The following is a 24,662-nucleotide window of genomic DNA, read 5'->3' as shown; positions in this document are numbered from 1 at the left end:
TATTCATTACTCACCAATAACAGATCTAACTGTTTGAGCTGGTACTGGACTGGCCGGTGCCTTCCTAGCTGTAAATGTGAATACTGTTGTACAAACAGAGCAGGGCAGTCAGGTGTCCTCTGTGCTTTTTGAGATGCTGCTGCTAATAATTGTCCTAAAAGACAATTCCATTTTTTTTCCACTACAATGAAATCCAAACTAATCACACGTTACAGCCGCCGTATGACTTTTATATGCACACTTTTTTTAAAAGTGTGATTTGCGATGCCGTGAGCAAGACGTTCAGCAGAAGACATGCCACAAACATTTGTTTCTTCTTCTGCTGCAGTGCACAGTTTGCCTCTTCATAGAATAGAACCACAGAGGACCATTTGGCAGATCTTTAACACTTGTATCCTCCCATTTGCTTTCTCTCTATCATGCTTGTTTTTAGACTGTTTAAGTCATTTTACATGTCATTAGTAACACCAAAGTAAAAATCTGTACGCTGATTCAAAATCATTACTGCGTCAGATATGCTCTGCAATCTCCCGGCCTTAAATGGCGTGTTTGTTGGTGGCTACAGGCCCAGTTAAAAAGTTCCACCTTTGTCTGAAGCAGAAACTAAAATTTGAGATCGCTTTCTCTAAGACGTTACACACAACAGGTGGTAGATGGACGCTAGAAGCACTCCATTTGGTTAATGTGAGCGAGGGCACCCTAATGACGTTTGCCTGCTCTAGTCTTACATGGACATGGAAAGGTCAGGGCTGTGAGCCTCTAAAGTTCCTAAAAAGACCATCAGTGAAAAGAAGCTTTTATTTGGAATGTAAACAGCGGTAAAGGAATAGCTGCATAATATATATACATATACATATATATATATGAATATATATATATATAACTAGAGGTTAAGTGTTAACCAAACGTTTCAGAGTTATACACAGGAGATCACACATGAAAAGTTAATCAAACACTTAAACTAGTCTGGTGGTGTATATGGTGTATATAAATAACACTGTAAAAGCTGAGCGAAGCAATAACCTCAGAGAGCTGTCTTGTGGCCAGCAGCAACAGTGGCACGACTCCATCTGGCCCCATTTGTCAGAAAGCCTCCCTGATGGGATACTGTCAGTCAACAGAGCACTGCAACCAGAGGGAAAGCAGAGCTTGTCTGAGACAACAGAGGGTTAAAAAAAAAAGAGAAAATTGGAACGCTAATGTAGAAATCTAGATGATGCCTTTGCAGCGTGTTGTGTAGATGACAAGTGTGTTGGTGTGGTTCGTGCGTACACGTGTGTGCGAATCTGTGGCGTGTTTTGCTTTTGAAGTGTGTGATGTGTGTCTAAGATGAAGTGACTGCAAGGGCCAGGAACGGAGCCAAGTGCAGCCGTGAGCGCGTTACATGCTCACAACAAATTTATGTTGGTTGTATGCTTTTCATGTCTCTGTAAATCTTCTGTAAATGGAGCACACTGAGCAAAAGAGAAGCCGAGAGTGGCGAGGGAATGAGCCGAGGAAAGAGAAATGGAAAATACTGACTGAGTGACGGGAACAGTAACTGCTAAAGTAACAAGGAATGGCACACTTGGGCAACTCCCCTCCCAACCCCCCCTATAATCAAAGTAGGATTCTCAAATTTTTTCAGGTAAATTGATCTTAATTTGTGTTTATCCTTCCTTATTGTTTATTTGGTTTACTCAGTTACAGATTTGTCATGATCCACTGGAGCACGTGTTTCAGTGCCAGTGCTGGTGGGAAAATCCGATTATTTGAGCCTAAAATTAGACCTCTGGAGTAGCAGCAACATACAACTTAAGGTATTCGCTATAAATCCTTTGTTTTTATCTTTACATTCAAATCAAGTGAAGTGTCACAGGCTGTAAACTGTATGTAAAAGATCTAAGAGCAATCACGAGGACATTAAAAAAAAAGATAGGCTATGACAACAGTAACAATGTCTGAGATAATCAGTATATATGATAAGTTCTTAGGTAATTCAGTTAGTAATGTCTCAAGTATTCCAAAGGGTTAATGAGGTTCTCTTTACAATGATGTTGAAGATTCTGTTATAAAAACTTTATGAATCTGTAAAGCTTCTTTTATAGTTCAGTTAAATTCAGATTCTTACAGCTCTCATTTGCCTTCTTGATAGTAATATACCATGTAAACAAAGTATACAAATAATAATAATGATTTGTAATATGTAATAGACTATAATTGCCTTTGGCTTTCTCATAGTGCTAACCCAATAGGTTCAATTTGTTCTGATTCGGTTTTTACAGCTCCTCTGCTTTGATAGTTTGAAGAAACAACACGGTAAAGAGGATTTTAGAATTTCATTCATTTTTCTTTTTCAGGAAAACAAAAGGGTGGAAACGCACAACAGCAACTCAAGTGTTATTGTGCTGCCTGTAAAGTACTGCAAAAACACATTGCCTGTTTACAGTTACAGCACACAGCTGAGTAGTAGAGAAGTCTCAAAAGCTTTGGCATCTAGCTAGCGCTACAGAAGTGGAGCGAGCACATGCTAACGGGAGATAAATTCAGATAGAAAACAAAAACATGCAAACAGCGAGAGATGTACAAAGATATAAGAAAGAGAGGACGTGAATGGAAGATGAGAGATTATGTTCAAAGGTAAGGACTGCCCAGCGAGTAAAATTTTATAAACTGTAAACCTAAAACTAAGTGAATTATAACTAAGTGAATGATGCTAGGTATGCTAATTTTGTTTGAATGTACCAGGCAGCGTACTGCAGGCTAACCTGGTCAGTTTGAACTATTGTTTTAGGCTTTGCAGTGATTTCTGACAGATGCAAGGCCAGCTGTGGTGTTAGTAAACATCAAGAGTAAAAGACATCAATTGAAATCAAACATACAGCTCTCTGCTCAAACCTTGTTGAATGCAGTTTTCAAAATCCACAAAAAACAGTGAATATCAGTGTAGCAGCCCAGGCCAGCGGACCACAGCCTGTACAGGAAAATCTATTGGAACTCACAAAACCCTTTATTAACCCTGTGCCGATCCGATATTAGATGATTTAAAAAGCTGATATCGAAAAGCTGATATATATGAAACCTAAAATGATCTCTCCGAGCTTTGTTGTATGTTCTTATTTATTATTTTCCCCTATTCTGCTGAGATCAGCTGGTTGTTGTGTTTGTGTGCCCAACAGTGAAGTTGTTTCACTTTCTGTCCCTCTGGTGGAAAAGCTACACACTCATAATATTGTTGAAGGATCTTTTCCCATCTGTTTTCTCCTTTTTTTCATTTGTATTTATCTTCTGTCATAAATGTCAATAGTGATAAATCAGAAAATACCTATTATCGGCCTCCCGATAAATCGGTTGGGCTCTAGCTAACAATAGTGTCAGAAACAGTTGGGGGGGGGAGATGATTGACTTTGCTACTAATCAAAGTGAGGTCTGGATGTTATATGGTATGTATGTTTAACTGCTGGTGCACACGTTGCTCCAGTTGAAGCCTTTGTAGGAGTTGAATTCCCTTTGGTATTTTCCTGCAAAAAGCACTTGCTGGCCCAGTGGACACGGTAGCAGCCTGACCCCACGTGTTCCACACAATTGCCTTTGTCCCTAAAATGGCAGATATTGGCATTCCTGGCCGTCCCACGTCCAGCTCTTCCTCCAGCTAAAAAAAACACACACGTTGTCTCTTTTGTGCCGCTGTCGGCGAGAGGCAATCTTAACCCAGGCAAACTGATTTGAATTGATGTAAGCCGACTGCTTTATGTGATAATTTTTCTCTTACTCAGCTTCCCGAAGAGAGTAATGTCGGTTTTGTTTATGCATTAAGTTGTGCCTCAGCATATTTTTTTTAAAAGTACCAGAGCGTCGAATGGAATATGCAATGACAGAAGTAATACTTAAGGCTCATCTCTCCTCTTTATTTTGTTTTTCTCCATTGTTGCAGCTATTTTCTTCAGTCTGTTTCAGCAGAATAATCCCTGTTGCTTTTCACTGTACTGCTGTGAACCCAACTTACACGTGGTGCTAAAAAAAAATGTCAAAAATCTATTCATAGACTAAACAAAGACGCAGGTTTAAACACGGTCTTCACTGTTTATGCCCATAGCTTTTTACAAGTTCCTAGACAGACACACACACACATGGGAACATAAACAGAGTGACAGGGGCTGAGGGATTAAGGAGACAGAAAGGGAGACAAACAGGAAGATAAGAGGAGAGGTGTGTCCAAGTTGTCAATAGGAGTGGACTTCAGTGCTTCACTTTTTGTCCCTGGGTAACTCTATAGCCTACATACCAAAGTACTCACTGTGTCATTTCACCCTTTGGGTTTCTGTCTTTCCCATTTGTACTCTCACCCCCACCCCACCCCTCTCATTTCACCCCCTGGTTTTTCCCGTTTGTTGCCTGACGAGTGGGAGATTAGACCTCATCAAAACATGCTCTACTTAAACATGCAAGCTTTAGCTAGAATTTCTTGGATACTGAAAGCTTAAAACCTGCAAATGCCTGTGAGACATTGCATGTAGCTTGCAAAAGTGGGGGCAATATGGATAAAAAGCACCACTAATTGTCAAAAACTGCTTTGGAAATTTGGAATTCATTAAGCAGCAAAAAACAACAACAAAAAAAGTTACTACATGCCAAATGTGTCAAATAACTCATCAGCGTGCTTTTGTTCAGTACCAGCAAAGATGAGCTCAATGACATGACGTCTTAGAGAGTTTTATCGTTGCACTGTGGAGGGCTAAGAAGGATGAAACATGTGAAAGTAATAGGCATATTTGTCACAGACTGCCCGGGCACCAGTGTACCAGACCAGTCAGCATCTTTCTGCATTTAGTGGAGCAAATATGCAGCAGTCTGTCATCACTGCATCCTAACCTGTTGACTTTAAAGTGTTTCTGTAATCCCGGGTGGCTTAGCTATTAATTTAACAGCAATTCAGTTGAGGAAACATCTTGTCACCGCAAATATGTGAAATCCTCAGCACAAATCGTTTTACCTCCCAACACAAAATAAACAAAAATATAGGTTTATTTTGCTGGGATACTGTAAAAAAAGAGAAAAAAGGAGCACAACCACAAATTTTGCACAGCATTCAGCAGCACAGAGGCGTTTTTGAAAGCCTCACATGATTTCTTTTTTCTTATTACACACCCCTAAGGCTTTAGTTAGTGTGACTAGATGTGGTGAGAGAAGAGTGAGGAAAGAAGGTAAAGTGGCCAGAAGAAGAAGTGTGAATATAAGGAGGGGGCTGGGAGTGGGAGTGGGGGGAATCTTCTGTTGTTTCGATGGACAAATGCCTGTCCAAGCACAAGAGCAGAAACATGAGAGTGCTGTTATTTAGTGGGGAAGGAGGGAGGGAGTTGTGGGTAGAGAGAGGGAAAATTTTTCAAAGTGGGGTTCTCGTATTTATAGTGAGTTGTGCTGCGTTTAGTTTGGCTGTGCCGACTAGTTTCTGAAAAGTTTATCTCCTGCAGAGAGGAAACAGATTTGACTTATTTGTAGATGTAAATGTATGCCATATGTGTTGGGAGCGGCTTTTATGCAATGTACAGATTTCTTGCCTGAACTATGCTTCAATATGGAAAAATATGACTTTTCCTGTGCGTCCGACAGGGTAAAAAGTGTTGTTGTCATTATCGTCACCATCATCAGCAACACCTTTGCTGAGGTTTGCTGAGTGCCCAGCCAAACTTCAGCTAATGCTTTAAAGCTGGAGTGTGGTAGTGAGGCCCGGCCTGGCCCCGTGGTTTTTTGGTCAGCCACAACAAGGCCTCTGATTGGTTGGAGGTGGGGTAGGAATTTGGCTCTCCGAGCTCTAAACTCCACCTCCTCCTCCTCCTTCCCAGCCCCGGGTGTTGAGGCACAGCGGCATTCCCTGTGCACCAGTGTGCGCGCACACTTAAACATTTCCATGTCACTTGCTTTTCCCTATGAAAGGGAGCTTCAGAGCAGGGAGTTACAGATATTTCAAGGAAAGTGAGAATAGGTGACAAAAGAAAGAGTACTCTCCTGCCCTGTGATTATGTTTGTGTGCGTGTGTGTGCGTGTGTGTGTGTGGGTGTGCTTCTTTTCCTCCCTCTGTGAGTCTGGGAGAGAAGGGGGAGGACCTGAACCCTGCTAAGAAAGAGTCAATACCCCTGTAGGAGTCCACCAGACCATACACACTCTCACTCGCACCCTGACACACACATACATGCACACACACACAGACACACACACACGCATATACACACATCCATACACACACATGGCCACATACTTATTCAGTCCGCTGCAGGTACTGCAGCCTTAATAAGTTCAGAGCAGACGGACAAAACCCAGCAAGGAAGCGTGAAGTATAGAGTGAGAGAGGGGAGGAGGGATCTCTGGAGTTACTACTTGTTGCTCTTGGTTTTGCGAGTGGACTGAAGATGATTTTCCTTCTGCCTTCCCAGCGGCTGTGGGACCTTGTCTGAGGTGAGCACCAGTGCCACGCTTTTTTCTTCTCCTTTCACTGCCTCATAATTGTGCTAGAAAGGAGAAATAAAAAAAGAACAGGGGGGTAGAGTTACCACTTTTGTGAGTGTGGGATTGCTCTCTTGGTGGAATGGCGCATGGTTGGAGGGTTGGAGTGGGGGGAGCTGAAGGAAAGGAGGTGTGTGGAGGGAAGCTTTTCACATGTCAGGCAAGGATCATTATCAGACTGATCTGTCAGAGAGAGAAGCAAAATATAGGTGGGAAAGGAAAGATTACGCTTTCTTTTTTTTGCGGTACTGCTGCAAAAGACCTGTAGCATGTGATTGCGAGCTGGGGTTCCAGCAGTGGGGCGACAGTAGATGAAAACAGGAAAAATCAGTTTAAATCTCAGCTTCTCCAGATTTTCTTTGTTCTGGTTAACGGCTCCCTTTCTTTAGGCGTTTGTGCACGCCTCTTGGGGGCTGCTTTACCTGATAGAGCCGTGTAATATAAATTATACATTTATACACCACCTCTGTATGTGTCTCTGTGTGTTTGTTCTGGAGGAATATTCTCATTCCACTACCACCTTGTGGCAAGGCACAGGGTGGTGTTTAACTACTTTAGCCATGTGTAGTCTTCATTTATCAGCTCCTGTGTGATTACAGTGTCCTAGTAAGATAGCAGCTTTACTTGAATGTGCAGCCTCATCATCATTCTTCCACCAACATGTGTTTACATGCTTCAGTCTTTTATCCACTTACATAAGGGCAGAATGTCAACACTTTAGATAGTTACACTTTTGAGGATAGATATTAACCAGTTACTTTTATTTTTTTTTGCATAAATGATTTTGCCTTTTTTTTTTTCAGAGCTTAATTTAGACTCAATTTTGTTGAGTGCCCCCCACCCCCCCGCTCTGAAGTAGTAGTGCAATGCTGTGTGTCCGGGTGTGCGGCGTTCATTGTTGTCCTATTATTAGAGCAAGCTGGGCCAGCCAGCAGCTGTGGGGAAGGAAGTAGGTTCAGAACAGCCGGAGGAGAGGGATTACTTGGAACACTGAGTTAAGAGTTATGGAGTGACTGCTAGAATGGCATTCCTAAGTTGGCAGAGTCGTTGGAGAGGGAGATGCGTGAAGCAGAGCACCAGACAAGGACCGGTGCAGATAATAAGAGGGACTGGAAAAACGTAAGAGGGTGGAGGTCAGCAGTGATGTGGACCAGTGCACTTGGCTGTATTTGTAGATCCTGTTTTTGTTGGACCGCTTGATTGCAGATTTGTTGACCTGAGTTTTTCAGGGCGTCAGATTTTCTCTAATTTCTTTCTGTATTTTATTTTATTTTTTACAAACACTCGAACAATCCAAAACAGACACAAAGTAGACATTTTCAGCAAAGAACACTTAAAACGTAAAATCTGTAGAATCTTTGCATTTAGTGGCCCAGGCTGGGAGCTGATTAAGTGTTCTTAAGAAGTGAAAGTGAAGGATGTTTGCAGATAGGGACTGACTGCTGTGATAAACTGCCACCGCTCTGGCTAAAGGCATAATAGAATTCCAGTATTGCTCAGTGTCTCTGCTATCTCTCCCTCTCTGACCTTCTAAATCTTTGGTGTGTATTCCAGTGAAGTGTGCCACTCAGCAGTGGTGTTTGATAAACTTTGCTCCAGTGCTTGTTTTCTTGTAGCACGTAACTCTTTGCAGATTTCATTTTGAACATTATTTTTATATGTATGACACATGCTGAGTTTTCTGTACGTTTGCGGGCTGTGACGTATTTACTGAAGAATGAACTGTTTGGTCAAAATGTGCCGTAATACAATTGTCCCTTGCGCACAGAGATTTCTCCAGATTTTCAGAGTCTTTTGATGATATGATGACTGAGCCTGTGCCCGTCTTTACTTCTGAATGATACAAATCTGAAATAGTTGAGACCCTGTAATAAATGTAAATAAAAATAAGATACGTGGATTTACAAATTCATACATCAGTTGGCTTCCTAAATCCCAAACATCATGATTCAGAGAAGATTCAAGATAAACATCTTTTGTCTTGATCATACCTGTTTCGAAGCTCCGATCATTGTGAAATCAAACCACCTGCACCCATTTGTTGTTCTCTTTCCAGCTTTCCTTTACCTTTCCTACCCAGTCCTTGGAAAAAAAAACCTTGTGTAATTAGGAAGAGTCATAAATCACAGACAACAAAAGGGGTTTTTAGTACATGTTTGACAGCAGGATAAAGAGGTGGTTTCACTGTGTATGTGGCTTTTAGGTTTGGGGGCAGAAGAGGGTACAATTACGACATCCAATTACTGAACACGTGTTTTGCAGGGCACACTCTGTGCATATGCTGTGTGTGTCAGATTGTGTGTAATAATCTTCTCGGTGTGTTTCTGTGTATTTCAGATTACATGTTTGGACACGTGAGTACAGCTGTACTCTCACTGCACTCAGTGCTCATTTTTATCAAACTCAATTAGCCATTTCAATGTTTGCCCGCTGGATGACTAATCACTACTATGTAATTTCTGAATTTAGGGCTACCCCCTAAAAACACACAAAAAACAAAACAGCAATGAGTCTGTAAGCCTAAATTCTTTATATTGCTTTTGGCATTTTCTGCCTTTATTTAACACTCCAGTACAGAGCGAGTGGGAGGAAATGGACGTGTAGAATAAACATGCACTGTTTGCTAATTCAGTCATTTTCATAACTAATTCAGGAGTTTGTCTCAATCGTCATGGGAAGATGCATGTTATACCCTGTATAGCTTGCCAGCCTATTGCACAAGTTAACTCAGCTCAGTCTTTGGACTCCAGAGTACCAGCTAGAGTATCATTAAAGATGAATATAGCGTTCTTTAAAGGTAAAGCAGTGCAAAATACTCATTTGTGATCTTTGTGGTGTGCTCTAAGCCTTCTTTTTTTGTCAATATGTGGAGAGTAGTTTTAATAAACATACCAATACTAATCCATCACCCTCAACATTTGTACCACTAAGGAGTGGAGGTCATTTAAGTACCTCAGTCGCTCTTTACTTACATTTGTTTGTCTTGGACAAAAACAATTTTACATCAGACTTCGAACCGCCCAAAAGTGTGGCTCTCTAACTTGCGAATTGTAAACACACAATGCTGCACCACCTTTTAATCTGTAGTCTGTAATCTGAGGTCTGAACACTATGTGTACAAAAGTACTGGGTCACCTACACATTACTGACTCCTACACTAAAGGAAAAAAAAGTTACATGTAAATTTTCTGTGTAATTTTGTTGCACAAGTGCAATGTAAAATATGCGATTTAATGGAATTTGTCAAATTAAATTTACTTGATTGCTACACAGTCAGTTTATATCAAGCATATTTTCCTTAATGAGTAATTTTTTGAATAAATAAACTCAGATGATGCTGCCCTTGAACCACACCTTTATTATTGCCTATTAAACTGCCCGTGGAATAGACGCATGTGCTCTTTATTCGTCTGGTTTCATTCATGGTGGGTTTAAACTTGCTGTGTCATCATATGTGCAGTGTACCACCATGCTGCGTGCAGATGTTGGTACTGTAAACTCTGATATGTTCAGATAAAACTGGCCTTATTAGACTGTGGGCTGTGATTTTTTTTCTCTTTTTAATCTAGAACTTTATCCATAATTCATTTCCTCGTCTTCCTGGAAGCTGTCGTCATTACCGTCTGTCTCCCAGCTGGAAACCTAAAATGAGTCTCATTCAGATTTCATTCAAATGTTGAATGTTGCCACTAAAATAAAGCTGCTAGACCCTGTACAGTTTGAAATACAAGTATTGCTACTGCAGTTCTTTGTGGGGAAAATCTGCTATATTGAGCCACAGCAATTTGGGGTCCACCTAAATTACACATGCTCCTTGGGAGACAGATTAATAGATTTTTATAAAAGATTATACATCTGTGGGTGTTACCAGCTGTAGTGTTAGTTACGGGATAATGGTGCATTGGTTGGAACAATCACATCAAATCAGGCGAGACCTTTTCTGTACGGAGTTTGCATGATTTTTGGGGGGTGTTTTTAAATGAGATCTCCGATGTGCGGTGTGGAAGCGAGAGTGTGTCGGTCCGTTTCAGCCCCGTTGATGGACTGGCTGCCAGTCTAGTGTGCAGCCAGCCTTTTGACCTACAGCTGCCGGGATCGGCTCCAGCCCCACAGTTGGTTAAGCAATTAGAAAAATGGAGTAATGTTTAAGAGACTTTCTAAAAACGCAGACTTTGAGAAATATTTTGCGCACTTTGTTTATCAGTTCCCTTCCAAGGTTTATCTTACAGTTGTTCTCTGAGTTTATCATTTACGTACGAGGACGTACACAGACCGGAGAAAGCACACGGGTGACGTAAGAATGCGGTCAAATATGCTGAGGCGAATCAGAAAACAGGAAATAGGGGAAAATGAACTCCCGCCACAGAGGTTCCCCATTCCCTGCAGTGCACCTCACTTCCTGTCACATAACTTCCCACCACTCATTTTGACTCTTTACACACAGACACACACACACACGTACTTACACATTCCCACAGCTATTTTAATGACAAATAAGCCAAATATTAGTGATACTGATATAAAACCTGCTTTAACAATGAGCTACAGTTGAATGGCTTGTTAGTGTTTTTGTTTTTTTATATAGACCCAGCGGTGTGAGACTGCACTGTCCTAGATAGTTACACTCCTCCTGTGTCCTGCCCTCGATCTCTCTGAATAGCTCCACACACAGCAACACCACACAGATGAAAGCGCGCCTGCTCAGTTAGGCGATTGAAGCTGTTCAAATACAGAACTCCAAATCCATCTGTTTCCTCCCTTTCTAACAAGTACCATTTCATCAGCGGAAGGATGCGCAAATACACCCACATGTGTGTGTGCTGGAGAGCGAGACTCGAGAGATCATTGTTTATAAGCTGGGATGTGGATTCCCACACAGAAATGGTGCTGATCAGTCGGATGCCTACGCTTTTATGGGCAAATTATGGGAAACATAATTTAAATGTCTGTTTCAATGGGTTTTTTTTATTTTGCTTTTTGCTTCATGTGTTTTCTTCCATGCATCTGTGTGTGTTTAGACTTGCTGACAGATTCCACTAGCTGTGTTGTCTACAGTGCGCCTCACTGAAAGTGACTGAGATCAGAAGGCACATTTTCTTTTTGGACAGCTCTCTTTCCACACAACAGGAAATTGAAAAGGTGATGCTCACGTTGATCAGCTGTTAAAGCTTTAAGGTTTTGCCCAACAAAAACAAACACTTTCCTTTGGTCTATCTGGTTTGTAGATTTCTTTTACAAGCTTGCTGTTACACTTGATTTTACAAACAGAACAGTTTCGTGCTGGTTTCTAAACTAAATATATAGCACAAGATCAACTTTTATAGTGCCAGCAACTGTGAATACTTACTTCTCAGTAAATCTTTCTTTCATTCCAGGGACTTTTTATAAAATATATACTGCTGATCAAGTCATATGAACCAGGATTAACCACAATATCATAAATTACAAGTAAATCAAACCAGTATTCTTCCAAGTGCTCTTGGAAGTCTTCTTGTGTAGTGATTGTGTAATGAAAACAAAAACCTCCCAGTTGTTATGAATGGGAAACTTGCCATGGAGTCCACAGCTGTTTCTCTGTTCTAGGCTTATAAACATCTTAAGTTTAGGCATTTCAACATCAGAGTCTATGAGACCATCTCTGGAGTTGAAAAAGACAAAGATTGGTATGGCGGTAGGGCTGGGCCATATCATACCGTTCACGATAATACCGGTATAATGTCGGGCAATGATAAGAAAATGAAATATCGTGATAAAATATGGGTAAAACGCGCATGCGCAGTGCCTTTGTTTTCATACGCAAACGGCATAAAAAGCGTGCTGGCGACAGAGAATAAGAAGGGCGAAACCGGATCGTTAAAAGAAACGGATGAACCGGAATTGGTTTTTAAAGATGCTGCAACTTCAGTGGTGTGGAACTGGTTTAGCTTTCATCCGTCAGATACACAACAAAGCACTATTTTTGGTAGCGCATGCTAGCGGGATGTTTTTTGGAAAATACGGCACACTTAAAATCAATCCTTTGATTTTTCTGAAAATCGACAGTGCCCCTTATAATCCCGTGTGCCTTATGTATGAATTCTGGTTGTGTTTACTGACCTCGAAACGATTTTATGTGGTACACAGCGCTGGAAAATGTTTTAGTACGACTTTGCTAAGCTACGAACCTGCACCGCTTGATGGGCATTACGGTTATCGTAGGCAGGAACCTCGCGGAGTGATACGCACTGCGCTTCAACATAATATTACCGTATTGTGTGTGTATAACCTCTTTTTAAGTTTTGTGGATATTATACATGGTTATGCTGAGGATATGTCGGCTAATTTCCACTGGAAATGCCTTTTGGTTAAAATGTCAGCAAGGAATTTGCATTTGCACTGTTACATTTTTATATAAATTAAACAAGCAGCTATTTTTTATGTGCATTAAAGTGAAAATACATTGATGGGTTTTTTTTTTTCTCGCACTAATAAAGTTGTGGAGTTCTAAAAGTATTTTGTCTAGTGTCAATTATATCGTCAGTTATATTGTTATCGCAAATTTTCAAATGTATATCATGATAAATATTTTTGGTCATATCGCCCTGCTCTATATGGCGGTATCACAAATGAGAGCTACCAAATCTAACAAAAACCCATCCTGTATGGTGGGTTTTTGCTAGTTTTGCTAGTCATCTTCTTTGCAAGCTACACAGTCAAGCTACATCGAAACCTGTTGAGTTTTAAAGTAGTGCTGTCAGTGTTAATCTCGTTAAAATGACATTAACGCCATAACTGCATTAACGCGGCAAATCTCCATTAACGAGTTAACGCGAAGCGCCCCGTGCGTGGGGCTGCACGGCGCTAATGCGTTAACAAGCTAACTGCGCTAATGTGCTAACGCATTAATGAGCTAACTGCGCATAGGGCGATCCGTGTTAACTTGCTAATGGAGAGTTCCCGCGTTAATGCGGTTATGGCGTTAACGTCATTTAAAAAAAAAAAAGTATACATCACTATTTTAAAGACAAACTATGAAATACCATCATTATAGTATGGTCGGTGATAGCCACCAAAAAATATACAGCTAGGGGACTTAGTACATGTATTGATTTCTTTCTTTTTTTTTAATCAATAATTTGGTAATTCAAACATGCTACCATTAAAGCTTTAAAACATGGAGCTGTCTTTTATAAAGTGTGGAACTGATCAATTTCTCAAGCTGCAATAAAAGGAACTGCACTTCCTCATTGGTTGCATTTGTTGGTGCCACCGTGCTGATATTAAACAGACCTTATGTTTATGTTTTTTCTCATTATTACAAAGTAGTGCTCCAACCGATGGGAAGGTGGATTCATTTTGATGTTAATCAGGGTTAATTGAAGAGGAACTGAGCATATTTTCTGTTTTATACATTCTCTTACTTTGCCATCCGGATCTCAGTACATTTCGTTTAGCCCTGCAGGGGAGCCCAGAAATACCCTGCTGTGAATTTGTACTGAATACAGATCAAAATCATAAATTATGTAAGGCTCTGGAGTACAATACCTTCACACAACTCAGAGTAAATCTCACAGTTGCCAAGTTTGCTGCGTGTGCTGCAGGCATATGGGTTGTTATAAACATAAAGATATATGGAGAGAGGAGTGATATGGTACAGAGAAATTTTATATTGATTTCTCAGATACACAAGGACCCACAGGAGGAGGTACAGGTTTGGAGCTTTGTAAGGTAAACCGTAAGAGTGATATAATGGAGCCGTGGGTCCATGCAAAATAATATGCCACATATAAGAAAATATACTGGTAAATGTGATCTTTAGAAGGTCAGGGACAGGGAGCATTTATTCTGACCTCCAGTGTATTCAATGTAATATTTATGCTGTTCCTTGTGAAGCCAGAGGAGAATATATGGGATTTTCATTGACACCAAATGGGTTTTATTGTCCACAAAGTCTGAATTTGAGTCAGCTGAAGAGCAGACTTCTGATTTTATGCAAAAGCTTGGACACCCCTTGGGAAATTACAGACCTTTTTGTTTTTTGGTGCAGGGGTATTGTAAGAGTCATTCTAATAGCATATAGCTTATATAATGAATTCTGGAATAAGCCATCCTGTATAATGTGTTTTTTCCACCATCTGCCCCATAACCCCAAAGCAGAATATAAACAGCTGGCAAGGCGGTGTTCTTTAATCGAATACTGCTTCTTTTTCTCTCTTCAAGTACTTTGAAAATTGTTGCTAAAGTCCATTTTTGTCTTCATCTATCATTATCTGTTGTTTAGCAAAACAGCACATCCAGGTGTTCCTTTACATGCTATTGTGACAAAGTGGTTAGGCATGAACTCGTTTACCACTTGTCCCTTAACCATATTGATAGTTTATTCCTTGTTATTTTACAGTCAACCCTAATGCTTTAATTTATACATTGCTGGTTTAACTTTGCTTAACATACTACTCAGATTTTTTTTTTGTGGTAGTTGCATCCATTACATCCATGCATATGTTTTTTAAAGCAAATACTATTAACCATTAGGTCATTTGAATTTTCTTCTGTTCACAGGCAAATGCCTGGTAAACTATGTTTCTTTATGTTGCTTTGGTTATACTTACCATGTTTTTCCTTTAATCAGGTCCTATATCTAAACCAGGCGTGTGAGAAGGGCTGCCCCAGTACTTCCTGTTTATATAGGGTCATGAGGTCATTGATTGCATCACTGGGTGTAACCAAATGAAGGGTTTTTCATTTTGTATAGTATTGTTTATTTTCTTTATAGAGTCTTTTGAGTTGTATTGTATGCCGTGTTTTACTTTCCAAACCATTTAGCTGAGTAAATGAGTTTGTCAATTTCATGCATAATCTTATTCCTGTCCTTTGTTTAGAATCGTATTGTTTGGTCTGACCTATGTTTTTCGATGGTAGAGACTAATGAGGTTCAGGTGTGTGTAAAGTCCTGTATAAAGCAATTGGGATTTTTGCCTACCAGGTTGGTTGTTTCATAGTAGAATGGAGATGCCAGAGATAAAGTATACTTAAAAGAAACTTTACTAGTATGCTGATGATGTCCACTTATCACCTTCCTTGCTGTTTATGTTATGCTACCTCACAGCTATAGATAGTGATTTTTGTGAAGAGGTTACAGGTGGGGGTAATTTTTTCGATGTTTGCACATCAGGGCTGCACAGTGGAATGCCCCACCGCATACCTTTCTACATTGTTAAGCTATGTATTATATGTTCGCAGGCTTTAATGTGATGTTTGCCTGCTGTTAACTCTTGGATAAATATTTGGCCTTATCCTTTTTTTTTTTTCTTTTTTTTTTTTTAGTGGATAAGATGCACTTCTTTAGTCTTTTGTTTTAATTTGTGTGAGACTATGAGATATAATCTTTCAGGATTGTTTTCTTTGGGAATCCTAAAAAGTTTAGATTTTAAAAAGAAAGGGAACTAATGAAGCAAAGTCAACACCTTTAGAAAAAATTTAGTGTTATTCTTTATTTTCTAACTTACTTTTAATGCTAAACTCCTCTTCTACCTTGTCATTAGTTAGAAAGAAGTAAAAGGGAGCAGTGGCTATCAGGTTTGAAATTCAAAGCTGTGCTTCTTTGGATTTTTAAAAAAATATTGTATACTGGGGGTTCATTTAAAAAACGACAACAAAAAAAACCCAAAAAAAAAAAACAACCCCAAACAGACAAACAAAAAAAGAAACGGTGAAAAACATCTACCTATCTAAATATCATCTTGGCCCCGTGGCATCTCTCACTGTCAGACCTGATCGTCGCTCTGCAGTTCACCTTTTTTTTTTTTTTTTTTTTTTTTGCTCCAAGTGTGTAATCTAGAAATAACACTTTTTAGTAACCCTTCTTCAAAAATGCGCCCAGCAAAAATGCTCCGAACACTGTGAAGCTCATGTTCCTGTTGCTCTTCCATTCCTTTCTCTGTCTATGCAAAGAGAACAAAGCAACACTCATTCTGTTGTTTAGGACTTGTAAGGTAGTCATTTTAGATACAAATATGTCACAGTTGTTATCTTTAATTTACACTGATGGCTCTTGTGTCAGAAGTCGCAGGCATAAAAGTTACAAGGCCACCTGCTTAGATCATGAGGAAATATGCACGACCTCATCTTCTCTGTTGATATTGATATTTGCTGCATTTTTTTAGAAACTTTTTTTTGCTATGTTCAATTACTCTTCAGGCTTCTTCAGCAGCTTCCCTTTTTTCTTTTTTTCCCCTTTTTGATAAGCATCAAGCAAAAAAAAAATGTGTGAACTCTTGCTCGAGCTCGGAGTGAGGAACACCTCCATCTGTACTGTTCAGCACCCAGCAGTAACACCACGGGAGTCTGTGCGCTGTGCGAGACACTGAGAGACACTGTGTTCCTTCAAATGTTCTGTGAGTTTTGTTTAACTTGCGCATATGACTTTGTCAGGCGACTTTGCAGTTATAATATCCAAAACCCCTCTGGGAGAAAATCTTTGACTGTTCCCAGTTGATTGTCGTCTGTTTTCTGGAGCTTAATACAGCCCAGGGCTGTATAAAGTACACATGTGGGCCTAAATGCGGGGGTGCTAACACTTTAGAGCCAATCCTCCTATGTATGGGCGGGGGGTATGGTACTACAGGGCCCCCACCATGTTTGTTTGAATTCAGGGGCAACATAACTGGTAGCGTATCCCCTGTCCAAGTGTTATTGACCCATTGATGTAAGTCAGCTTGATTGGGCGGCACAGCTTGTGGGCCTTTCCTTTTGCTTTAAGAGGACCGCCTCAACAAAGTCTAGGCTCCGTGTTCATGCATACAAATTCTTGCAGTGCACCGACTCATTGTAGCCGCCACAGTTGGAGAAGAAAGTGGGTGATTGCATGCCAGATGCAGGTGAGAGACCCATTAACAGTTGGCACATTTGCACACATCAAAGGTCAGTGGTTTATGGATAGAGAAGCACTACCCCTGGGTATCGCTGCCAAATCTCTAGTGACCTCCGTAGCCTCCCTCTGTGGACCACTTAAATTCCACATGGCCGTTTAACAAATTATGCCTATTGTTCATATGACAATGGAGCCTCTGTGACTGAATGGATAGCAGTGACCCTTACATGTGCTGTGACTGAATTCCACGCATTCCAATATGAAGAATGTGAAGTGGAATTAAATAAAGTACGAGACACATAAAGGTTTTGTTGGTCTTCTTTAAGCTTTATTTAAGTAGAGTTCTGTGCAGAGGCTAAATGTGAATGAGAGCAAAGAGAAAGTGAGTAATTAAAGGAGAAGTGAGAAAATGCTTTTTTATTGCAAGGGCAAAGTTAGGGAAAGAGCAATAAAAAGCTGAGGAATAGCGTTTTTGAGGAGGATAATTTGAAGCAATACAGTTCTGCTTCTGTAATGACATGTTTCTCTACCCAAAAAATCCAACTTCCTGGCTCTGCCTGTCCTCTAATGTTTTCTGTCTCTAGAGCTGGTCTTGTCAGAGAAAAGAGAATTATAGATTCCTGACAAGAAAGAAAATGTCGTGTATGCTATTTTAGAAGTGTGTATGCATAATTTAGCTACCGTGGTTGATAGCTGTGAAGCAAGAAGACTGACAACACTTTTTTGTATACTGTTTGACATCAGAATGAACAAGTTTTCAGTACATCATGTTCAAATGAAAGTTCAAACGTTTGCTTTGAAGTTACGTTCCAACCACAAGCTTTTAATGGCATATTGTTCGGTTTATTTAGTATAGAAGTTTCTCATGCGGCACCAAGCACACATTCATCAAGAGTTGTATAAACTAAATGTCGCAAGGTTGACAAGTGGTTGCTGGTGGTTGTTGCCAGGTGAAATCGGTTGCAGAGTAATAGAATTGTATTTTCTAATTTGTTTTTATTTTAATTTCATTTTGACTTTTTATTTTTAATTCAGTTTAGTTTTATTGAGTCTCTTTTTTGTTTTAGTTTAGTTTTTATTACTAACACTTTATTAAAGTGTTAGTTTCAGAGGCAAGATTTAATAAAATTTAGTACATTTTAGTAAAATCAGCACGGGTGTATATAATACCAATAAAAAAACAACAACATAATTTTATGAAAGCAGTTGAGTCTCAGTCTTGTGGACATCTTGTGGTTCACAAAACTGTATTGGTTAGTTTTTTTCCTCCAGAAGTTTAGTGTTTTATTTTTGTCATATTGTGTCTTTTAGTTTGTAGTTTAGTTTTAGTGAACTACAATTACCCTGGTCGCTAGCAGATTGCTTTGGTGATGTGTAGCGTAGATGGAAGATGGCAACTTGTCTGCAAACACTTGCCAACTAATAACAAAGCAGTGGTAAAACTTGAAATATTGCAACTCAAAGTGGAAACAGAGAACTTTTACCTTCAAGTTTAAGGTTGTTCTCCAACGCTGCAGCTAAAAAACTTTCAGAAAAATTGTACTTTCAAGGCCACCAATCACTGAATGCACATTTTTCAATCACTGGTGGTTGCCAGGAAGTCACTTGCTGGTCTCTAGACCCGTGTTATTGGGGCCTTATTCACCCAACCCTACATTCTCACACATCCGAAATAACAGACAATTTAGTTGTGTGGTTTGTTGTCATGTGATTGCAAAACCTCAATAATGTTTGCTTGAAGCGCTCTAAAACTGGCTCTGAAAACACATATACATATATATATTATCCTTTCCATTTGTTTTAGCCTTTGGTCCACACATACAGAGTTTTAGGTCAAAGAAAGAACTCCAGAGTTGCTGTGTAGATGAGGTAGACTTGAGTCTGTGACGTCTAATATCACAGTGTTTACATGAGGTGGTTACTGAAGAGAGTACAGCACAGAGAAGAAGGTTCGGATTGGTTTGCTTTGTGTTCATTTGTGTTTTTATGTGAATGGAGATTTTTTTAAGCCTTTATAATGACATGATTATTTATTTATTTATTTGAGGACTTTTATTCTTCCATTCCCTTCCTGCAGGAACAGCGTGGTATTTGACATTTAAAGGGGACTTTTCCATCTGGATTATATAAGAAATTGCTAAAAGGAGATGGAAAGTGAAAACCTGTGGCGAGCTTAACATGTATTATGTGTCTGTGCGTCATGCTTAGAACATGCATTTTTCCACAAAGGATTGATCCCATTTGCTTGAGTAAAATCTCAGTGTAGTTGATGGAGATGTGTTTGTACTTGTGAGTTAGCGGGTTGCTAGAATCTGACCAGCAGTCTATGGCTCGATTGGAACAGATTTTGCTATGTAAGCGTTCGCTTAAACGTCAGCAGCAGAGTATGGGCTTTTCATACTCTAATCCTTACATTGTCTCTTTGATATGTGTTGCACACAGCCGTGCACGACTGTGTTCATTTACTGTCAACCTGCATGTTGGTATAGGAAGGACAGAATAGTAAAAGAGTGAGGTGGTCAGGAGGGAAGCCTCCAGTATAATGACAGTATGCTAATAAGTTGATCAGCAGGCGCCTGATCCTGCTCAAATGGAACACAACATGTTCCATAAAGGCTGTCATCTAAGCAGCTGTGCAGAATGTAACATTGTGATCAGGCTATAATACCACTTTCTTACTCAAAGTACTGCAGAACCAGAGTTGTTTTAGTTTTGTGCTTTCCAGTTATTAGAATTTTCTTTCCTTTTTTCAGTTTAGTTTCGTTTCAGTTAGTTTCCAGAGTGAGTTTGCTCTTTTCAGTTTTGTTTTTATTCTTTGAAAGTTCACTTTCAGATTTATTAGATTTATTAGTTTCGGAGTGAATCTGTCATGTAATTATAATTTTTCAGGGGCTTTTTTAATATTCACAGTAGGTATTTCAATAAAAAACAGCACTTTTTGGAGACACAGTCGAGTACACTGTCGCAAGTATTAATAAACAGATGCACAAATCCTCAAAAACTAAAACACTGGTCAAAGATAAAGAGTATCACAATGGACTTTCTTTGTTAAGTCGGGCTTTCTGCTGTAGGGTCTGTGTGCCTTCACATAAAAATGGGCATTTCACAGGTCATATGACTATTTTTCCACACAAAATGATCCCCCTGAGTGCCGCCTACTACAGTCAGAGACATTATCAAATGAAGATGATAACATGGTGATAAAACCCTGTAAAGAACATAAACAGTAAAACGAAACACTGTTGCAAATAATGCAAGTTAATCTGGTGGTTAGTCACACAGAGCAGTAAAATCAACCTTTTAGTTTGAGTTAATTGCTTTACCGCTGAGTGCCCTGATGCAGTTTAGCAAGTTTAAGAAGTTAAGTTGATTCTTGTATTTTTTTTCTCTTTTGAACCTAGTTTGCACAGTAGTCATCTGCTCATTTTTTAAATAGTTTATTAGCAGACAGAGCCGCTGCTGTGTACTGGGATTGCAGCCCTGGTTTGTGGCGGGTGGTATCCTAACATAGCAGAGCTATGCAGCCAATTGTTTTTTTTATACCTAATAAAAATTTAATTAAATACTTTGACCAACTAGTATTTCTGGAGCAAAGCAACTTTGAAATATCCAGTCCCATTCAGCCAAGCCAACTTTATTTATAAAGCACTTTAAAAACAGCTAGCACTGACCAAAGTGCTGAATCTTAAACAAGAAAAAGTATAAATACTAAAAATAAAAAATACAATAACAGTAAACAATATAATAAAATTAACAATTCTATAATGGGTTTAAAGCCAAACCAAAGAGGTGGGTGTTCAGACCAGATTTAAAAATATCGACATTGAGGAGACCTTTCTAATTTCTAATGGTCACAATTGTTCCACAATTTGTGATCTGCAAAAACAAATGAAAGAATTTTAAAATTAACTCTAAAATGGACAGGCAGCCAGTGCAGTGAGGATAAAATGGGAGTACCAGTTGAGTTGTAATAAAAGCATGGATTTCACTGCTGATCTCACTTTAAAAACCTAATTCAGTTTTAATTCAGTTTTATTTATATAGCACCAAACCACAACAACACTCACCCCACGGCACTATATATCGTATAGTAAAGATCCAACAATATTAGAGAGAAAACCCCAACAATCAGACGGCCTACTTTGAGCAAGACCTTGATGACAGTGGGAAGGAAAAACTCCCTTTCAACAGGAAGAAACCTCAGACAGAGACATAAATCTGTGAGAGGATTTTGTAAAGCCATGGCAGGCTGTTCTCCAGGGCTGAATTAAGCCATAGTGTTGTGTTGTGTAGTGTTCTTTGTTTTTTCAAATGCCTCTCTCCTCATTCATTTAATAAAGGCTTCAAAATAACTGCTCAAAGATGTTACCACGAAAGCTGCCGAGCAGCGAGACTTGCCTCTGGAAGGACTTTCAAAGCAGCTGCTTGTTACTTTACATAATGGATATGACTGTGCATGTGCCCTTTGTGGCATTTTAATATTACATTTGAAGACAACACTGTCAAAGGTCCCTCTGTGCTTTTCTCAAGTGGCTGTTTCATAAGCGAAGGCTCCCTCTCATCTCTCTCCCTTCGTCACTGCTGATTTGCGCTCTTCCTCTAATCAAAGCTTAAGAGGAGTTCATCTCCTCTCCTCTCCTCCCCCTCCATCTCGCATATCTGTTTGTCTCTGGCCAACGGTGTCACACAGGCTCGCCTGTTCTCTTTCTGTCTCTAGGCTTGTATAATGAGCTCTGCTTGGGACGGGACATTCTCCAGTTTGGCCTTTTACTCTCTGGCCAAGAGGGAGTGGGAGGCATGAATAAGAGGAGGAAGAAAAGAACGCTTAGATAGATGTAAGTAGTCTGTCACTATAGCAGCATACAGGGGTAGGTTGAATGTGTTCAAAGAGAAAATTTGGATCGGCTAACTTAATTACCCTCTGCATGGAACAATAAAGAGTATGAGTAGGTTGAGATGGTTTCACGGTTCCCCGTCTCTCTGCTGCTTCATGATTACAGTCCTGGACATGAAACCTGCATATCATGGTAAACAATAGTTTATTTACTTATATGTTTAACCAAAGGCTGATACTGTGTTTAAAAGTCTGTCATAAAAGTATGCAGCATTTGAGTTTTTCCTACACCGTGGCACAAATAGACTGTTGTCAGTGTCACCGAGTTGTACATTACCATGTTTTCCAGTAGGGGTCAGTGTTGATACAATTATGATCTACTGTTTAACTGAATCGTAATTAAGTATTGTATACATACTGACTCCATTATAAATACAAACATGTACTTTTCATAATATTTGGATAACATAACTAACTATTTTTTATAGGAAAACAGAATTATGAAAATATTTTGGCAACATTAAAAAAATTTTAATGTCCATTTTAAGAGAAGATGTAGTGAGTCAGTAATGCCACAGGCATGTATATAACTGTGTACATTGTTAGCCTTTATTCGGAAGAGAGATATAGAGGAAGACAAATGATACGCAATGTGCTCCTTGCTATCTGATCAGTGCTTGTTGGCAGTAGCTGGGTTCAGGCTGGACACAAAATGAGACCGTGGCTTGTGAGAATGTGGACGTTGCTGATAGCTTTAAAAAGAAGCTGAAGACCTGCCTGCTATTATTTAGTTTTGTCCATTTATACTGTTTTCATTGCTGTATCTTACTTGATATTGGAGAGCAGCTTGTGACTTTTCTTCTTGTTGCTCTTGATAAGTGCTCCCTTACTTGTAGGACGAGTTTGTTGCTGTTTACACCAAATCCATCGTGACTTTATTACATATAATAAAGTCAAGCTGTCTTTTAGAGGGGAAGCTATGATCTGCCCAAGGAGACTCCAGCAGCAGTAGCAGTAGCCATCAGTTTCGGTCTATCCACTGCTTGTAATCCATACTAATGCATTTCTCAATTTCCAGATGAACGAGACACTCAGTCCTTGAATCTTTACGCTTTCTTAGAGCTGTCTAATCCCTGTGACTCTGTCTGAGATGTTTCGCTTTTAATGGCTGGCTGTATTTGAGCAGTAATGGCCACTGTGCTCCCCTTTTCTGTGTTCGACCCTGCGTCCGTGTGGAGACAATAGAGTGAGCTGTGTTGAGAATCAATACGTCTCCCTTTGTCTTTTTGTTTTGTGGGGAAAGTGGAATTAGTTCCATCTTCAGAGCAGCAGTAGTTTAGAGAACAACAGGCTCACTTAGTGCCTCTCTGGGTTTTAGGTCTCACTTTCAGAACTCTGAAATGTCATTGCTCTTACCATTTTAACACTGATGGTTTGGGTTGAGTACGCCTTGCTAATTACACCCTCTCAAGTAAAATACTCTTGTGAAGTCAGAGTTTGACAAAAGCAGAAACTTGTAAAGAAACAGAGTGAAACATTAGTCTTTAGTGCTAGTTGGACAAACTTCTACTGTTCTTCTATCTTGGATACAATGTGGTCAGTTCAACAGGTCACACTGACTTCACATTCCCCATGTGGTGTTTTCACTTCTGTTTCTCTCAGGTACCATTCAGGCATCTTCTACTTCATTTTCTAAAGGATTTTGCTGTTGTGTTTGAGTAAATCGAATAATTTACCCTTATTTACTGTTACCATTAGGTGGTAGTACTTGGTACCAGGTACTTTTTTAGTGCCTACTCGACTGGGGTTCCAAGTGATCTGAGGCGATTCGAAAATGTGACGTCAGCAGACTGCATGCCACTGATTGGCTAGTCAGTAGTATCACTTGTTGAGTCATGAGAGCTTCTCCTTCACAAAAATCCAAGCCGCTAATTTTGAAACCTGACAATTCAGGAAATGGCTACACAAAAAACAACATGGTGGTCCCTGAGTCTGACAAAAAGCCTTAAACTGACCAGCACGTATACCAGCGCCTCGATATCCGTTGCTGTGGCGTTCGTGTCTCATAGAAATGATGTCGCAAGACTTTCAGTCGCATGCTGTAACAGCCATAAGCACATTACGTTGTACGAGTTTGTAAAGGAAAATGACTGAAAACAAGTCAAGTCGAGTGGAGCAGGCACTAAAAGGCTAAAAGGCTTTGCAGGACTCCACCTGCAGACACCATTTTGACTCTTGCTTAATTCGTTCTCACTGCCCTAAATGTCCTGTACAGTCAGTACAGTCAGTGCAATACATTTATCATGATAGATTGAGTCATTACTCTGTCTGTACACTGCAGGACTTTTTTTATTTAAAAAGCCTTTTCCACTCTGCTGCTCTTGAGAATAATCAATTCACGTGGCTGACTGACTGGAAAATAGTCACTTAAATAACTCCTAGTGATTCTTGGGTTTGAGGAAAGGCTGTCAAAAAGACTGTAAAGAATTGTAGAGTAAT

The 24,662-nt window shown here is 39.7% G+C and overlaps 1 protein-coding gene across 5 annotated transcripts in view; it reads left to right on the top strand.

Annotated features, from left to right (window-relative positions):
- The window catches only part of LOC120714300 (disabled homolog 2-interacting protein-like), a 182,600-nt gene that overhangs the window by 46,337 nt on the left and 111,601 nt on the right, over positions 1-24,662 (top strand). The window contains exon 1 of one of the 5 annotated variants that reach the window (XM_040000450.1): positions 5,306-6,432. The exons of the other annotated variants lie outside the window; for them this stretch is intronic. The gene's annotated coding sequence lies outside the window, so the exon portion shown is untranslated. Of the gene's footprint in view, positions 1-5,305; positions 6,433-24,662 lie in introns of those variants that run through there. 5 annotated transcript variants of the gene reach the window in all.

Source organism: Simochromis diagramma, unplaced genomic scaffold, assembly GCF_900408965.1.
Source record: "Simochromis diagramma unplaced genomic scaffold, fSimDia1.1 OVJJ01000596.1, whole genome shotgun sequence".
NCBI classification, from domain to species: domain Eukaryota; kingdom Metazoa; phylum Chordata; class Actinopteri; order Cichliformes; family Cichlidae; genus Simochromis; species Simochromis diagramma.
This window is presented reverse-complemented; position numbering and strand designations above follow the sequence as displayed.